This window comes from Rhea americana, unplaced genomic scaffold (assembly GCF_003343005.1).
Source record: "Rhea americana isolate MKP2758 unplaced genomic scaffold, rheAme1 scaffold_1, whole genome shotgun sequence".
Lineage (NCBI taxonomy): Eukaryota > Metazoa > Chordata > Aves > Rheiformes > Rheidae > Rhea > Rhea americana.
The window spans coordinates 6436198-6450693 of NW_028185038.1; the positions used below are offsets into that span (position 1 = coordinate 6436198).

The following is a 14496-nucleotide window of genomic DNA, read 5'->3' on the forward strand; positions in this document are numbered from 1 at the left end:
GGATGTTGGCTTTTTCTTATCACTGTATTATCCATTCATAATCTATTCCAAATATTCGAAAGAACTTTATAAATACATAAATGAATTATTTCCTACCTAATCTTTAATGCAATCTACTCACAGTTCATAAAAATATTTACGCAGAGATATGTTATTAACTTCGTGTCTTTCTGATCTTTTCCATATAAACGCTTAATATAGCTGCTCCCTGCACAAATCGAATAAGATAATTCTCTGTAAATGAAGAAAAAAGCTGAGTCTTAATTTGTGAGGCTAGTCACTCACAGAAAACCAAGGAGCAGTCTTTTGCAAAGGCTCTGTAAATTACAAGACCGATATTGCCCTAAAACTCCTGTGAATATTTATCCAAGTGTTGAAAAGTATTTCAAGTAATAACTTCAAGTAGTATATTATACAGCAAGGTTCATAAATCTTTTGCTAAACTTCAAGAGTTTCAGGAGCTGATTTGGAAAGTACATAGGAAATATTTAATTAATCCATTAATTTCTTTATAAGGCATTTAGAAGAGACAGGTAGTTCATGGACATACAATAAAGACAGAAATAAGTRTTGAAGTAGATTTATCAAATCAATCTACTGTCTAAAGAAAGGTTTTAACGGCATTTCTACAAAATCTCCTGCCCTCTCTGCCATCACACTGTAAATGTTACACTTTTCAGCAAGACTAGGATAAGCTGCTATATTCTTTCCTGAGCATTTATAATACAACAATATTTCATAGTTTGGATGCTATGATGCTGGGACTTTGATTAATATAACAATACACTTTATGGTATCCTTGGCAGAATCTAGGAGAAATTAAAATTTATATTGAAAAGTGAAGCTAGAATTCTTATTCAGAGCAGAAGGTATCAAGATAAATTATACACTACCCTATTTTTTTTCAATAATTATTGATTGTGTTTTATTAGGGAGTGGCATTCCTTGACATTACTAAATATCACATACATTCAAGAGGAAATTTGTTAGCTGGTTTATGTCTCAAAGGAAAAAAAAATCTCATGATAGCATTTAGACATCAAAATAGCACATGTAAACTGCAGTCCAGACACACACAGTCCCCTTGGCACATTCCTTAATGGGAATGGGAAAAGACAGAAAACTCCAGGCTCAGGCCCAGAACTGGTATTGAGGTACTTTTCTGGAGGAACATGTAAGAGCATACACTGTGTAGAAAGGCCAAAATGATTCCTCCACTTACTGAAATGAACCCACTGCACAGTAAGTCTTACCCTCTCTCAGAGATTCTTGTTCTTAAAAATGGATGTTTTCCAAAGATCAAACGGCAGTGACCTGTGCTTTTGGCATCACACGCATGAGGTGCAATGTGCAATGAGAATCATTTGCAGAAGACTTCAAGCAGGCACAAAGAGTGAAAAGAAAGCAAAATGGCAGGGTAAATCTGAAGTGGCCCATGGCTACAGGGTCACAATCCAGAAGAAGAAGTAACATACAAAAAGTAGTTTTCCATCTACCCACTCTAACGTCCGAGGAAATTTAACCAGATTTCCCCAAAGATTCTCAGATGCTGCACAAATAGAAGGATCTGTTCTCTGACTCGCTACATAATCACTGGCCTACCAGGAGAGATTATCTAACTATTCAAGGCTTGAAAGTCACAATTTTCCCATCCTGCAAGGTTTTCATAGGAAGAAAGAAGTGTCTGAATAGATTTCTGTTCTGTTACTGGCAGAGACCTTCAAACCAAAATAAATTCCAGGCCTCACTCCAACTTTCAGACAATTATTTTCTTAAACACAGGAAGTATTTTTGTCTCACATAATAACACAGATGATAATTATGTAGTCTTTTTAGCAAAAGCAACTAAACAGCATTATGTCACTGCCAAGGAGCTGGAGAGTCAATGAAAACCAATACTGCATATCATAAATTATTATTTATTACTAGACAAATAAATGACTGTCTTTGAAAATGGACCTACTTGTATGGTTAAAGTTTAAAAGAGTGTTTATGGTAGTAATTTAAGCTCTTAAAATATACCCTTTAAAAATAAAAAAGACCCACTGTGTCCCTCAGCTGCATTTCTGCAGAATAGTCTTAAATCATTCCAATTACTTAATACAGCCTGTAATTTATCAGCCCAAATAAGTCAGGCTAGTCAACCACAGACTCATATATATGTAATTGTTAAATTACGTAAACTTCATGTATATTATGAACACTTCATATATCAAATGGCTGGCCCTAAAATTAGTAAGTAGTTTCCTACATGAGTACAGATTCCATGTATCTGAATTTTTTTCTTGTAGTGCAACGCAGTGTTGCAAGTATTTTTGCACAATATGGGAATATGAGTGATCAAAATAGGGCCTGGGGTGAATTTCTAAGTTAGGAGAGAAAAAAAGAAAAAAAGAAAAAAAAAAAGATGTAACTTTTGTGATATGTAAAGCCTCACTGAACAAAAGCTTACACATGTATGCTGTGAATATCCAGAATTCCTGATGAAGTCAGAAGTGGTTATACACCTGAATCATCACTTTTGCCAGTGCATATAGTCTYTTCACACAGGTACGTTGCAACATCATACTTCTCCTAAGATTTCAGTAACATTGATAATACTATTTAGAACTCAAATAGCTTTTTCATGTTTGAATTTCTTTACAGGCCCTACTCAAGTAATCCACCCACCAGAGGAGATGTGTATAATTAGCTCTTTTATTCTGACATCTAATTATCAGTATTAATTCATTAATATTACACAAGAGGTGAGAGGCAAGACTGGAAGATCTCGTTGGGTGATCCGAAGTGCTCCCAAGAACACGTGAGTGTTTTCAAACTGCCAGACAAGGCAGCTTTAGGGGCTCAGGTCTCAGGGGTGTTTACGACTCCGCGTCATAAGACAATGACAGATACTCAAAAATGAGAGATACTCATCGTGGTGCCAAAAGTACTTGGCATCACTCTTTCAAAACATCCCTAGATGCCTGCAATCAGGGCCCTTGGCAGGCTGGGCATGAGGCTGGCATGAGGTTGGGAGCTAGGTGCTCGAGCACCACTGAGCTGCCTGGAGAGACTCACCACATTAAGTGTGCTCAGACTCGCTCCTAGCAAGGTTCCAGCTTGATGGAGTTCAATTCCAATCCAAAAAATTGTGATTTTTTGCACAACAGTTTAATCACTGCAGCGCTCATCCAGGAACAGCCGGTGTAGGTCCCTCACAGCTGTAGTGCTAGGAGCTCAGAGCACCAAGTGACGGSATATTGTGGGAGGAAATTCTTGGGGCTAATACGCAGGAAGCAGTTCTAGATAGTGGGGCCAAAGACAGCACAGGCAAGAGAGGTCCCAACTGTCTAGCMCACTGAAACAGAGTTTCTCTCAGAGAAGTGCTGACTGCTAGTTTTTTCTCTCAAAATCATTTATGGACATTATTCATGGACTCCTAAATGCAAACCACAGAAACAGTACTTCATTTCTGGAACAAACCAGATCCTAGAATTCCTCTTTTCTTTTTTAGCCCTTCTCACTGGGCCAAAAGCTCAAGATCTGGATTAACTTTYTTTAAACTTCCTTTAAATGCCTACCAGATGATTGAAAAGCATTATATAAAATTTTTTAACTGACTTCTGAGTTTTTCTAACTTGAATTGGTTTCTTACTTCTCTTTCTTTTCTTCTGTAAGAAACCTGATAATCTCTATGTTGATCACCTCTGCCAACAGGGCTGCGTCACTGTAATCGAACATTGTTTATACTATGGAAAGTATTTTTAAGTGTACTATAAGTGACTCTGAAATTCAGCCTACATGAGAACTACTGTTTGCCCTTTTTAATGTTGATCAATGGCCAGAAAGATAGTATTTGCTAATACCTTGGAAATAGAAATGGTGTATTTTTTGATAAGAAAACTTAAGGAGTGCAGTGGTAAAGAAAATTAGCATTCATTTATTTACAGATACATGCTTGTATGCTCCCAACAAATACTCCTGCCTTTGTTCCATAACTCTATAAATTAAAGGGAAATCTAGTCCTTTTCTTTGAGGAGAGAAAAAAATATTTTTTTTTGCAGTAGAAAGAAAAATGATCTCTTCTGCCAAGGAAGACAGAAGTTAGTACATGCCTCTGTTTAGCGKAGTTCTCAAGCCAGCCTAGTAGCAGAGATAGGCAGGAACAGAATCATAGCATCACAGACTAGTTTAGGTTGGGATGTACTTCTGGAGGATGACTGGTCCAGTCTCCTGCTCAGAACAGCACCACTTTTAAGTTTTATTAAACTGCTTGGGGCTTGACCAGTCAGATTTTACACATCTCCAAGGATGGAGATTCAAGAGCATCTCTGGGCTCCTGCTCCAGTGTATGACCACTCTGAGACATGGATAATTATTTCCTTATATCTACCTGTAATTTCCCTTGCTGAAAATTGTATACATTGCTTCTCATTCCTTTGCTGTGAACCTTTGAATAAAAAGAAYAACTCTGCCTTCTCTTTAACCCTCCTAAGTTAGCTGATGACAGCAATTAGAATCCTCATCAGCCTTTCTTCTCCAGTCTAACAAACCCAGSTCCCTTCGTGTCTCCTCATACTTCACGTGCTCTAGTCCCCAACCATCTTGTTGGCCCTCCACTGAACTTAACTTACTTTGGTGTGTTGACATCTCTCTTGCACTGGGTAGTCCAAAATTGGACACAGTGTTCCAAAAGAGGCCTCACAAATGCTGAAGAGAAGACAATGAGGCTTTCTCTTGACCTGCTCACTGTGCTTTTATAATGTAGCCCAGAACACCATTAGCCTTCATCATCACAAGGTCACATTGATTATACAYGAACAGTAAATGGCAGATCTCTAGCAGGGCTAGGCTGCAGCTGAACCTGCGGTCCATGGACAACTGTTAATCTACAAGCTCTCTTGCTATCACCAATATGATAAAATGGAACTGATTCTCTCTAAATGTTACTATTTAACATGGTTCTCCAGTCTGGCTGTCATCACCCGATATTATCTGTGGAACCCAACTCAGAAGCCCGAGGCTAGAAGATTTGCTACTACCTGGACCCAACTCAAGCCTTTGCAGCATAGCTGTGTAGCCATACACAACTGGCTGTGCCATGATCTGGCTTCATTCCTCTCTACACAAGGCCAAGCAGGAATAATGGCTCTGGATGCAGCAGAATGCTGGTGGTTCCTTTCTCCTAGCCCTACTCGCATGGGCAGGAACTCATTCTTTTGGCCCAGAAAACCGCTTGCCTTCTACAAAGCTTCTGCTAGAGTTGTTCAAAGTACTGGGAAATTGAGGTCTAAGACAATTTTATAGAATCTTATAAGTCAGATGCTCATAAGTTTCTCCTTATGACTTAGGAGTGACCACAAAAAGCAAGATCTGAACCTCCATTTCATCTTTTTTTCAGTATTGCACATCCTCTTTTCTTGCTGTAAATCATTATGCTTGCAGGCTTTTTTCCAGGTTTCAAGWTATAGCATTTGAATATCAAATCTTATCGAAGAGGAGAACAAATTTCCATTTGGAATTATAAAATACAATAGAATAAATAATTTCTGTTGTAATAACGAGTTCTTACCAAAGTTTCCTTTGTGCATATAATGTATTACAGAATTTTAGGAAACACTTAATTTGATTAACAGTCTTCTACATTAATCCTTTGCTCAGTCACTCTTGAGAGTTGTATTAATTTAACAGAGGCTTTGTCAGGCTGCCTGCATGGACATGGATCAATATCCCAACAGGCAACCATGCATAAGCTTTGATTTGTGACTTTATAATCAAGAAAGTCCATCCAATGTGAATACTAATTGCAATACTCTAATCATTATGCTTACTTTTCTAGATTACAATATTTAAAACTGAACTATCAACACAGTCCACAATCTCATATCACACTTTTCGATATTGCTTCTAACTACAAATACTGTCCAAAAGTATTTTAAGATTTGGGAACTGCCCTAAGTTTTATGCAATAGAGATCCATTCTATACTGGATGCCATTCTATATTTTCTAGCACACAGCAATATTGCACAGCCATACCCTTTTGCAGAATATGTATTCCCATGAAGCCAATATTACTCTTTTTATTGATGTGGAAGGAGGCAGGGATAGTATTTTGCCTCTTCCAAGATCTCTGCTGAACATTTTACTTCCTCATGAAGTAGGTGTAGACTTGAAACCACATAAAGCTCTATCAAATGACCTTTCGTATTCTCAGTGAATCAATAAGCTGCTGGTCAGCCAGTGATTTTCCTTCCTCAAAGATTATTCTTTTCAGCATAAACAAACAAAAATTTACATTCACTTAGCCAAACTGACTGTAATAGGTTTGTAATTGCTAAATTTAATCCATGATAAGGAGAGTTCAAAAAAACACTGCTAGGTTAAGCACATAGGAACAAAAAAATATATAGTGACTATAAAAACAGAGGAGAAAATGAATTTAAAGAAGACCTGATGCTTACAGACCTTAGCTTCTTTACTGAAAAAAGCCTTAGGGAGTACTTCTGAAACAAAGATTAGCATTATTACCACTGTGCCTGGGACTTTATTACTCAAGATAACCTCTCTATAACCAAAATCTATTTAGTTTTAAACTATTTCTTTGATGTGGTTGATGGCTGAGATAAGGAAAATTRTAACTTGAAATTTTCTGTTAGGGGTTGTAAAACCTGGAAATTGAGGGAATGGGAAGTGGGAATATGTAAATGTTGTTTCTGAATTCAAGTCTTGGATACTTCTGCTGAAATATTTTCCTGTTTTTTGTTACTCTGTTGCACAGATGGGAATTTAAACTGAAACACAGTGGAAATTTCAACATATTACTTCAAAATGAAAATATTAACTACTTTGTTGGAAGGTTGCCTTCACAGTACGCACTGTCTATGCCACTGCATTTCTCGACAGCACCAACTGATTCAGTATCACATCCAGAACCACAGGTATGGTTTAACGATAACTTCATCTGTTACTTTTTGTCTCTTGGCCTCCTCTGTGTTCAAACTGTTCAGTGTAGCTGGAAGTGTGTATAAACCACTTTACTCAAACTGATGCAAATCCCACGTAAGGATACATCAGCCTGGCTCCCATCCATTTAATTTACATGTAAATCAATTTAGAACATTAATCAGGTGCAGCTTAGACTTTCAGCCAGGCTAAAGTTCCCTTTCGCGTAACGAGAATTGTGTCTTTTCTRTTTCTCTCCTCCATTTTTCCTTTGTGTTTTTGACTACCCTTGTCTTCTTTTTTCTCACTGGCATCTTTGGATTCATTCTTTGGATTCAAAACTTTCTTTCATTTTGATTTTTCATCATTCTGTCAGTTGCTCTTGCCAGTTTTTATTTTCCCCTGCGACTATTTTTTTGTCTCTGACTAGCCAACTTCAATCTTTCTCTATTTTCTTCTATTGCTTTTTCAAAGTGAAATTTGCCTTCATGCTAAATCTCTTTGTCCCTTTTTTACACACTCTCCATCTAGGTTTACTGAGTGATATGGAACTGATGGTTAATCACTGTCATTTGTCTCAGTCAGCTATCTCATTTGCTTCAAATTGACCTCCAGATCCATCCAAATAGTTCTGGATGGATAACTAGGCAGGAAAGTGATCAAAAAGTTGAGCTTCATGGGCCAAGATTCTACTTAGAGCAGAAGAAAAATCCACTTTTAAYACATAAGAAGAAAGGGAGAATGTGGTGTGCAGCAGGATGCACACGCCAGGGGAAGAGTATGATGAGCTTTTTCATCATGTGTTCCAGAAAAATGAAACTTGAGTCTTTGTAAAGCTCTTTAACTATCAGACTCAACGTTTTACTGTCTTTTAAACTATTCTATTTCTGGCTCTCGGAGTGTGTACAACTTTTTAATGCAGAATAGATAATTTGATTCATTAAATTTTATTAGTAGATTTGGCTGAATGCCAAGAAGCCCAGGAATAAAACTAGTGTAAAAAATGGCTGTACTATGTAGTTTTGCTGGAGAACATGAAGACTCCATCAAGTTTGCTTCCCGAATCTTATCACCAAACAATATGACTCTCTGGCAGTGCTCTCTAAAAAAACTTGGCCCTCCATGGCGGAGAATTAGATTCTCCTCTTCACTGTTTGCCAAGAAAAAAGCCCAGCATCTAYTGGAAAACAGCATCATTACATTATGTTTTCCTTATCCCAGAAAGCAACTGCTCTACACCACATCCTCTGGGAACCCGCTGTGAATACCACACAGACAGCTAGCACAGGTGAATGCTGCAACTTAGGTCAACAGGAAAGAAGCACAAAATGTCCGTGAGGAAGATCACTGGGTGCTTGTACATGGCTGTACCACACTGCAAACTCTGATTAGTGGACTACTTTTTTGAACTCACTGTGGTTTCACAGTTTCTTTTTAAAATCCAGTTTGTACTGACATTGCAAAGATTCTTGGAAGAGGAATAATAAAAGAGAAAATGAGCTGCAGATGCCCTGTGACAATGACCCAGTGGCTGCTGCTGGGAACCAGTTCCCCCAGTGATACTTGTAACCAAGCAATTGAGAATGCTCAGAGGGGCTGGAAAACACCGAAGGAAGTCTCCTGTTTCTAGATACCCGGAACTTTATAAAAGGAAGAGAATCTGACAAAGACCCAAGAGCAACCCTGAAAAGACCCTAACATTACTCAGTCCACATTYAAACAATGTGAGTGGTCCTGTTCACACTGAAGAGTAAAAACTACTTCCACTGAGCAGAGAAAGCTTTCTGGTTTAATATTCATTTAGGATTGACTCCTCAATTCCTTTAGCTCTGGCATCACTGCCTCCTGCTTGCATTTTTTTTTTTTTTTACATTGTATAAGAAAACTCCAAAATAAAGATTCCTAGTGGTACCAAAGCCAACATATAGAATATTTCATCTAGGGGCAGACAGACTAAAATTTGGGCTAAGTTAGCCCTTTTGGAGATCCTCCATCAACTCTGAAGGCAACACTTTGCACAGAGGCAAAGAAATAGCTCCTTTATAACTTATGCATACCATCTAATATGTGGCATGGTGAATACTACAGCTTGAATTGCATACTGCAGAGAGGTAAAAAAAAAAAAAAAAAAAAAAAAAAAACAAGAGCCTGTTGGCACACTGAACTGGATTTAAACTGAATAAAATCCATTCCTTCTTTTATCAGCTAACACCCATTTGGGGCATAAGATGAAGGACACCTAGGACCAGCCTTCCACCATAAGTGAGTGGAAACATATCAAAGTATTGTAAGCTTTTAAAATCTAAAATAGAAATATTGTTTGAGCTTCCCATCCATTGGAATGGGAGCTAGGCTGGCGGACAAGTACCCAAATGAATGAGTAATGCTGACGGAGCAATGCAGCATCCCAGATCTCAGATCTTGGGTGGACCAACCACTAAGTCCAGAATATAGAAATTCAGTAAGGAAATTTTCCATGGAGTAGCCTGAATTGACAGTAATGAGTATTTTCAGAAAACAGCTTATTGAAACCAGTTACACATATTTTGGTTAGGAAATCAACTTCAGAGCCTGCACATTGTGAAATACAATGGATGTTTATATCAACTGTAATTGTCTATTTATTTGCATGTCACTGAGTATCATCAGAGAGTCATACAGCCAACAGTGCAAGGCTGAGAAGACAATAATACAATGTCAAAACCAAGTCAAWCCATGTCAGCATAAATGATACACTGCAAACCAAAGTAAATTGAACATAAAGTTTTAGAGCAGCAGGGAGGGTAAGCCTGAAAAACCCACAAAAATCAAGGGGTTATTCCAATATCTTGAGATATTTCTAATTATTATGAAAAGTTACACCTTAAGGACCTATTTGCTCATGCATGCTTCATTTCATTCTCAGCAGATATGGTAGGTGGTGAATGTAATCAATGCAAATATGAACCAGTTGCCAGCTCCCGTATTGGTCATGTCAGGACAATGTCATCTAGGAAGAGATGAACACCGTTGAAACTAACGCCTCCATCAGCCAGATTAGCAACTTATTTTGTAGTTTTATCAGAAATTTCAAAGGCAGGATTGGTCCTGCTCATTTACYGCCAGACTACAAGAAAGAAGAACAAATAATCCAGCTGGGATCRATGTCCAGCCTTCTATGCTCCTCTTAAGCCTAGAACATTACTCCTTCCACAGGAACTATTTTAACTGACATAACTTCCTCTGCAAAAACTACTAAAATTGGAATTACCTTTGTTTTCTCCCTAGCTGTGTCACAGAGTGGGTATAACACCTCTTTTCTTTTTTCTTTTTTTTTTAATGAATATACCTGTAATTGTCTTTTTTTAGAGGGGGAACAAATGTTTTCAGAAAGAAATTTCCTGTATTTGGTTTCAATCCTCAGGACTTGAGATGATTTTTGTTATTTTTGCTATAAAGAGGAACAGGTAAAGGCATTCTTTTCATGCTGAAAAAATATTTTCACAACCTTTCCAAAGCAAACAGCAGTAAAACTTGAGATGGGAAATCAAATTCTTCCAGAGAACAAAGTATATTCTTCAATCCAGTTAAAAATAGCAATTAATCCTCTTTCCTCTTTGTAGAAGAGCCAGCTTCCTTTACTGATTTCACTTACAAAACATTTAATTGACAATACATTTTTCATACAAATATGGTTTGCTAATTGTGACGGTGACTGATTCAGTTAACACATTTATTCATGAATMTTTTAAAGCATGTTTTTTCTAGTAATCAATCTATTCATCATCTATTGCTATTTTTCTTAAGTATTCCTGTTGTAATTTAACAATGTACAATACTGTACATTGAAAGTTCTCTAAACTTTGGATTTTTGCCAAGGACGGCAAAAGGATCCTTGTATGTTTACTGTTCTCTCTAAAACAAAAAGGTCACTTTCTCATTTTCATGGTGATTGTTTTATGAAGTGAATAAACATTTATATTATTATTATTACTATTACTCTTATTAATATTAGTGTTATTATTATTATGGAATTTGTTGCAGCCTTTGTAGCACCCACCCACTTCTCTGTCGGAGAACAGAGAACTCTCGGTTTTCAGGYCCACGGGCAGAACCTGGGGAAATACCAAAATTTTTATTGGAAATGTGTATTAGGGATCGAAACAGGGAAGAAATACAACATGCACAGCCTTGAATGTTTCCTGGGGAGTTGTGGGTGCTCTTGCTTAGCCAGGTGAAAGCACTTAAGTATTTGACTGTGAAGGGCACAACTTAGTGTGCGTCCTGCTGTTACCTGCTTGTTGCCTTGCTGCTGCCGCTTCTTCTCTATTGCAAAAACGCTTGTTTGTCCCTGAGTAACATTTTTGTGGTCTACTGGAGAAAAACAGCCTTCCACGTGATAAAAATACTAATGCTTGTGCAAATAAAAACTGTATTATGAATATGTTGCCTTTTTCAGAGAAGGTTAACCTGTTATCAAGAATATAGTCATGAGCTTGAAGAGACTGCGAGAAGACTACAAACTCCAACCACCGACAAAATGGCCACTTTGGGGATTCAGCCGATTTTTTATGCAGAATTAAAAGACAAGTCTGCAGAAGCTCATGATGGAAGAAGGTACCTAAAAAATAAAGATCAAATTTCATGGCTGAGATTGCTAAAGAGTGCTAAGCCGTCATTTTCCTTTTATTACTAGATCAGTAGTTCTCATTGTTTTTTGTAACATCTGACTCATGGAGTTCTGTGATTCTGTGAAATTCATCTTCTCTCTCTCTCTCCCTCTTTCCCTCGTCAARGTTTGTCTCCTTCTGAGAGGAAGGAAAAGTAAATATCAGTTCAAAAGTAAATTAAAAAAAAAATATGTGCCAAATATAATATTATAAACCTAATCTCATTATTCTAAACCAGTGTGATAACTTTTAAGTTCACCCATGTGAACATCTTTAGGGGTTGGGTTTCGCAATCCATGAAAARAAAGGTTTTTCTGGGAAAATGAAATATTTATTGGTATATGATTCATCAAAGAATTAACTTTTCTAATGCACATCATAAAATCCCTAGAATTATTAATATTAAAGTGCTTTTATAATAATAAGTGATTTTATTCAACAATAAATACAATTATCTACCTAAGTGCTAGCAAGAGAAAGAAAGATTGTGGCAATTCCTGTTATTAAATGCTGTTATGATTTTCATTTRGTCCCTAAAATGTATACAAGTATTTGTTTATATATATGTGTATTTTGTATGCGAAATAGATACACACTGGAAATAGAAAGCAGTGCATTAATAGGACCCCTGCTGTTTCTTCTGGCACACTCATCCATGGGAAGAATAGGACCATTTATACAGGGAAAGGCAGAAAAAAGCACTAGCTGTTTCCAATTACGCAGCAATTTAATAAAACGTCTTGGGTCAAATTCTCATCTCCAGCAAAGTGATTTTGGTTGCAAGAAGCACGTCATATCCAGCTTGTCCCGAAATAGGCTGATCAGCTCTGGCTCGAAGTGTCAGTATAGCAAAAACTGCTCCTCTTGGCTTACCAGCTTTATTTCATACTCATAACTGTATTTCCTCCAAAGCAGTTTACTCTTTCTTTAAATCACATGAAACAAACTTGGTATATTTGGTGCACTTGCTTTGGAGTTAGGGGCTATTACCTGTTACCCRGGACCATGATTTTGTCATTCTATCAGCTAAGTTCCTGGTATCACTTGACAACATTCACAAAGATGACAAAATGCCCAGTGTCGATAAGAAAGCCTCAGGCTCAATTATTTCATTGTTATTAAATATTATACAGAAATAACACTTAGATTTCTATCTGATTTTTTTCTATCTATGCTGGCTTCTCATGAACACCTCAGAATGTCACCTAACACACGTTTCTCATACGTGTTTCTCATACACGTTTATAGCCTGTGAATTCCTTTTTTAATCACCGTGAAGTAATTTTTTTTCACTTCTTTCCATTGTTCAGAGACCCAGACGATGCACTTTCAGCAAACACAAAACCCTGTAATATTCATTTTGGGGGTGAAATTACATCTTCCATGTTCTGTGGTTACCATGGTTACCATCCTACAGAATCCCTGTATGTATCACTAAAAGAAACAGCACAAAAATAAATGTGCATGTTAAAACAACAACACAAAAATCCTGACCTACAAAAAAACTATAAAGTATGAGTGGAAGAACCTAAGAGACTTATTTTATTTTCTACAATGACAAAGAAAGAGGAATTTGCCATAGTCTTGTTCATAAACTTTTCTTAAATCTTAGACTTTTTTCCTGTCCAAGATTGCGAAGATGGATGAAACATGGTCTACCCTCATGCTGCAGGAATTGCTAGGTCTCAAAATATGCCTGGGAATAGGCAGGACAACTATTGCCATTTTAGCAGTAGGAAACTAACTCACTAGGACCAAAGACTATAAAGTATTTAGGCTTCTAATGCTTATAGAGCAACCTACCCTCTTCATAGGCTTTAGTGGACTTTAGGTTTGAGAGGTGGAAGCTTGAGACTTGTTATGGATTTGGCCCACAGCAGCTGAGGCCCAGAGTCACAAAAGGTCTTAGTGGCTACAGCTTATTTTGGTTAAAGTTACGTGCCTCAGCCCATGAACACAATATTCAAAATCAGGGCAAGCCCTACGAGGTGCTGGAATCTGGAGTACCTCCTGGTGATTCCTGCTCTTCCAGCAGATCTGGGCAGCTTCATGCCCCCTCAGACTGTCRTGTGACAGGGGTCTTCAGCTGGGCCCTCCTGTGCCAGGCTCTGGAGAGACTGGTACAGGAGTTTCTCCGAGTGCAGCTGACTACCTTGCGGGGAGACATCASTGTGCAGAATCAAGACAGCCAGACCCCTTCACTGATGTTGGTGGGCATCTCTGCCCTCTTCTCCATTCTGAAGTTTCGCAGTAGCAATGGCCTTGCAGGGCAAGGAAGATGTGGGAGTCTCACCTGCATGCCTGACAGCAATCAAGTTGTCAGCTCCTCCCTCCTAAATGGGCTGCCTTGCCCTCAGCTAGGAGGCCGCTCTGCCCTATGAGAAAACCTGCTATTTGGCAAAAGATAACTGGAGATTAATTGGAGCAGGGAGAGCAAAATGAAACTTGACTCTCTGATTAAGTTGTTTGCCCAGGACAGGGGASACCTGAATTCTCACCTTTCTACAAGGGCTAAGACATTATATCACCTTAACTGTAGCTAAGGAAGTCACRTGCTCCCCTGGGAAGTAAAAATTGTGAGTTTGGTCACCCTGAAGACTGACTGGATATCTAGGCAAACTGGATAGCTACAATATTCCCAAATACACACTCATAAACAATTGCATGTTTTAACTAACATCAACTTAACAGGTAAAGACATCACTAACTGAAAGCAAAAACAGCTGTGACTTAACCTGTAATTGTATAGTAGTGTTTCAAAAAACTCAGCAATAAAAAAGAAAAAACCTACAAGTGAAKTTAATCTTTAAAAAATCCTCTATATTTAAAAAAGGTCACACATTTTGAACAATTCTAACTCAATGTGTTCCTAGAATACATGGCTGGTCAGTGGTTGACAGCCCTGTAAGTAATTAGAAAAAC

General features: G+C 37.8%; 1 protein-coding gene across 1 annotated transcript in view; it reads right to left on the reverse strand.

Moving 5' to 3' along the window:
* LHFPL3 (LHFPL tetraspan subfamily member 3) overlaps positions 1 to 14496 on the reverse strand; it is a 274888-nt gene that overhangs the window by 185904 nt on the left and 74488 nt on the right. The gene's annotated exons all lie outside the window — the stretch shown is intronic.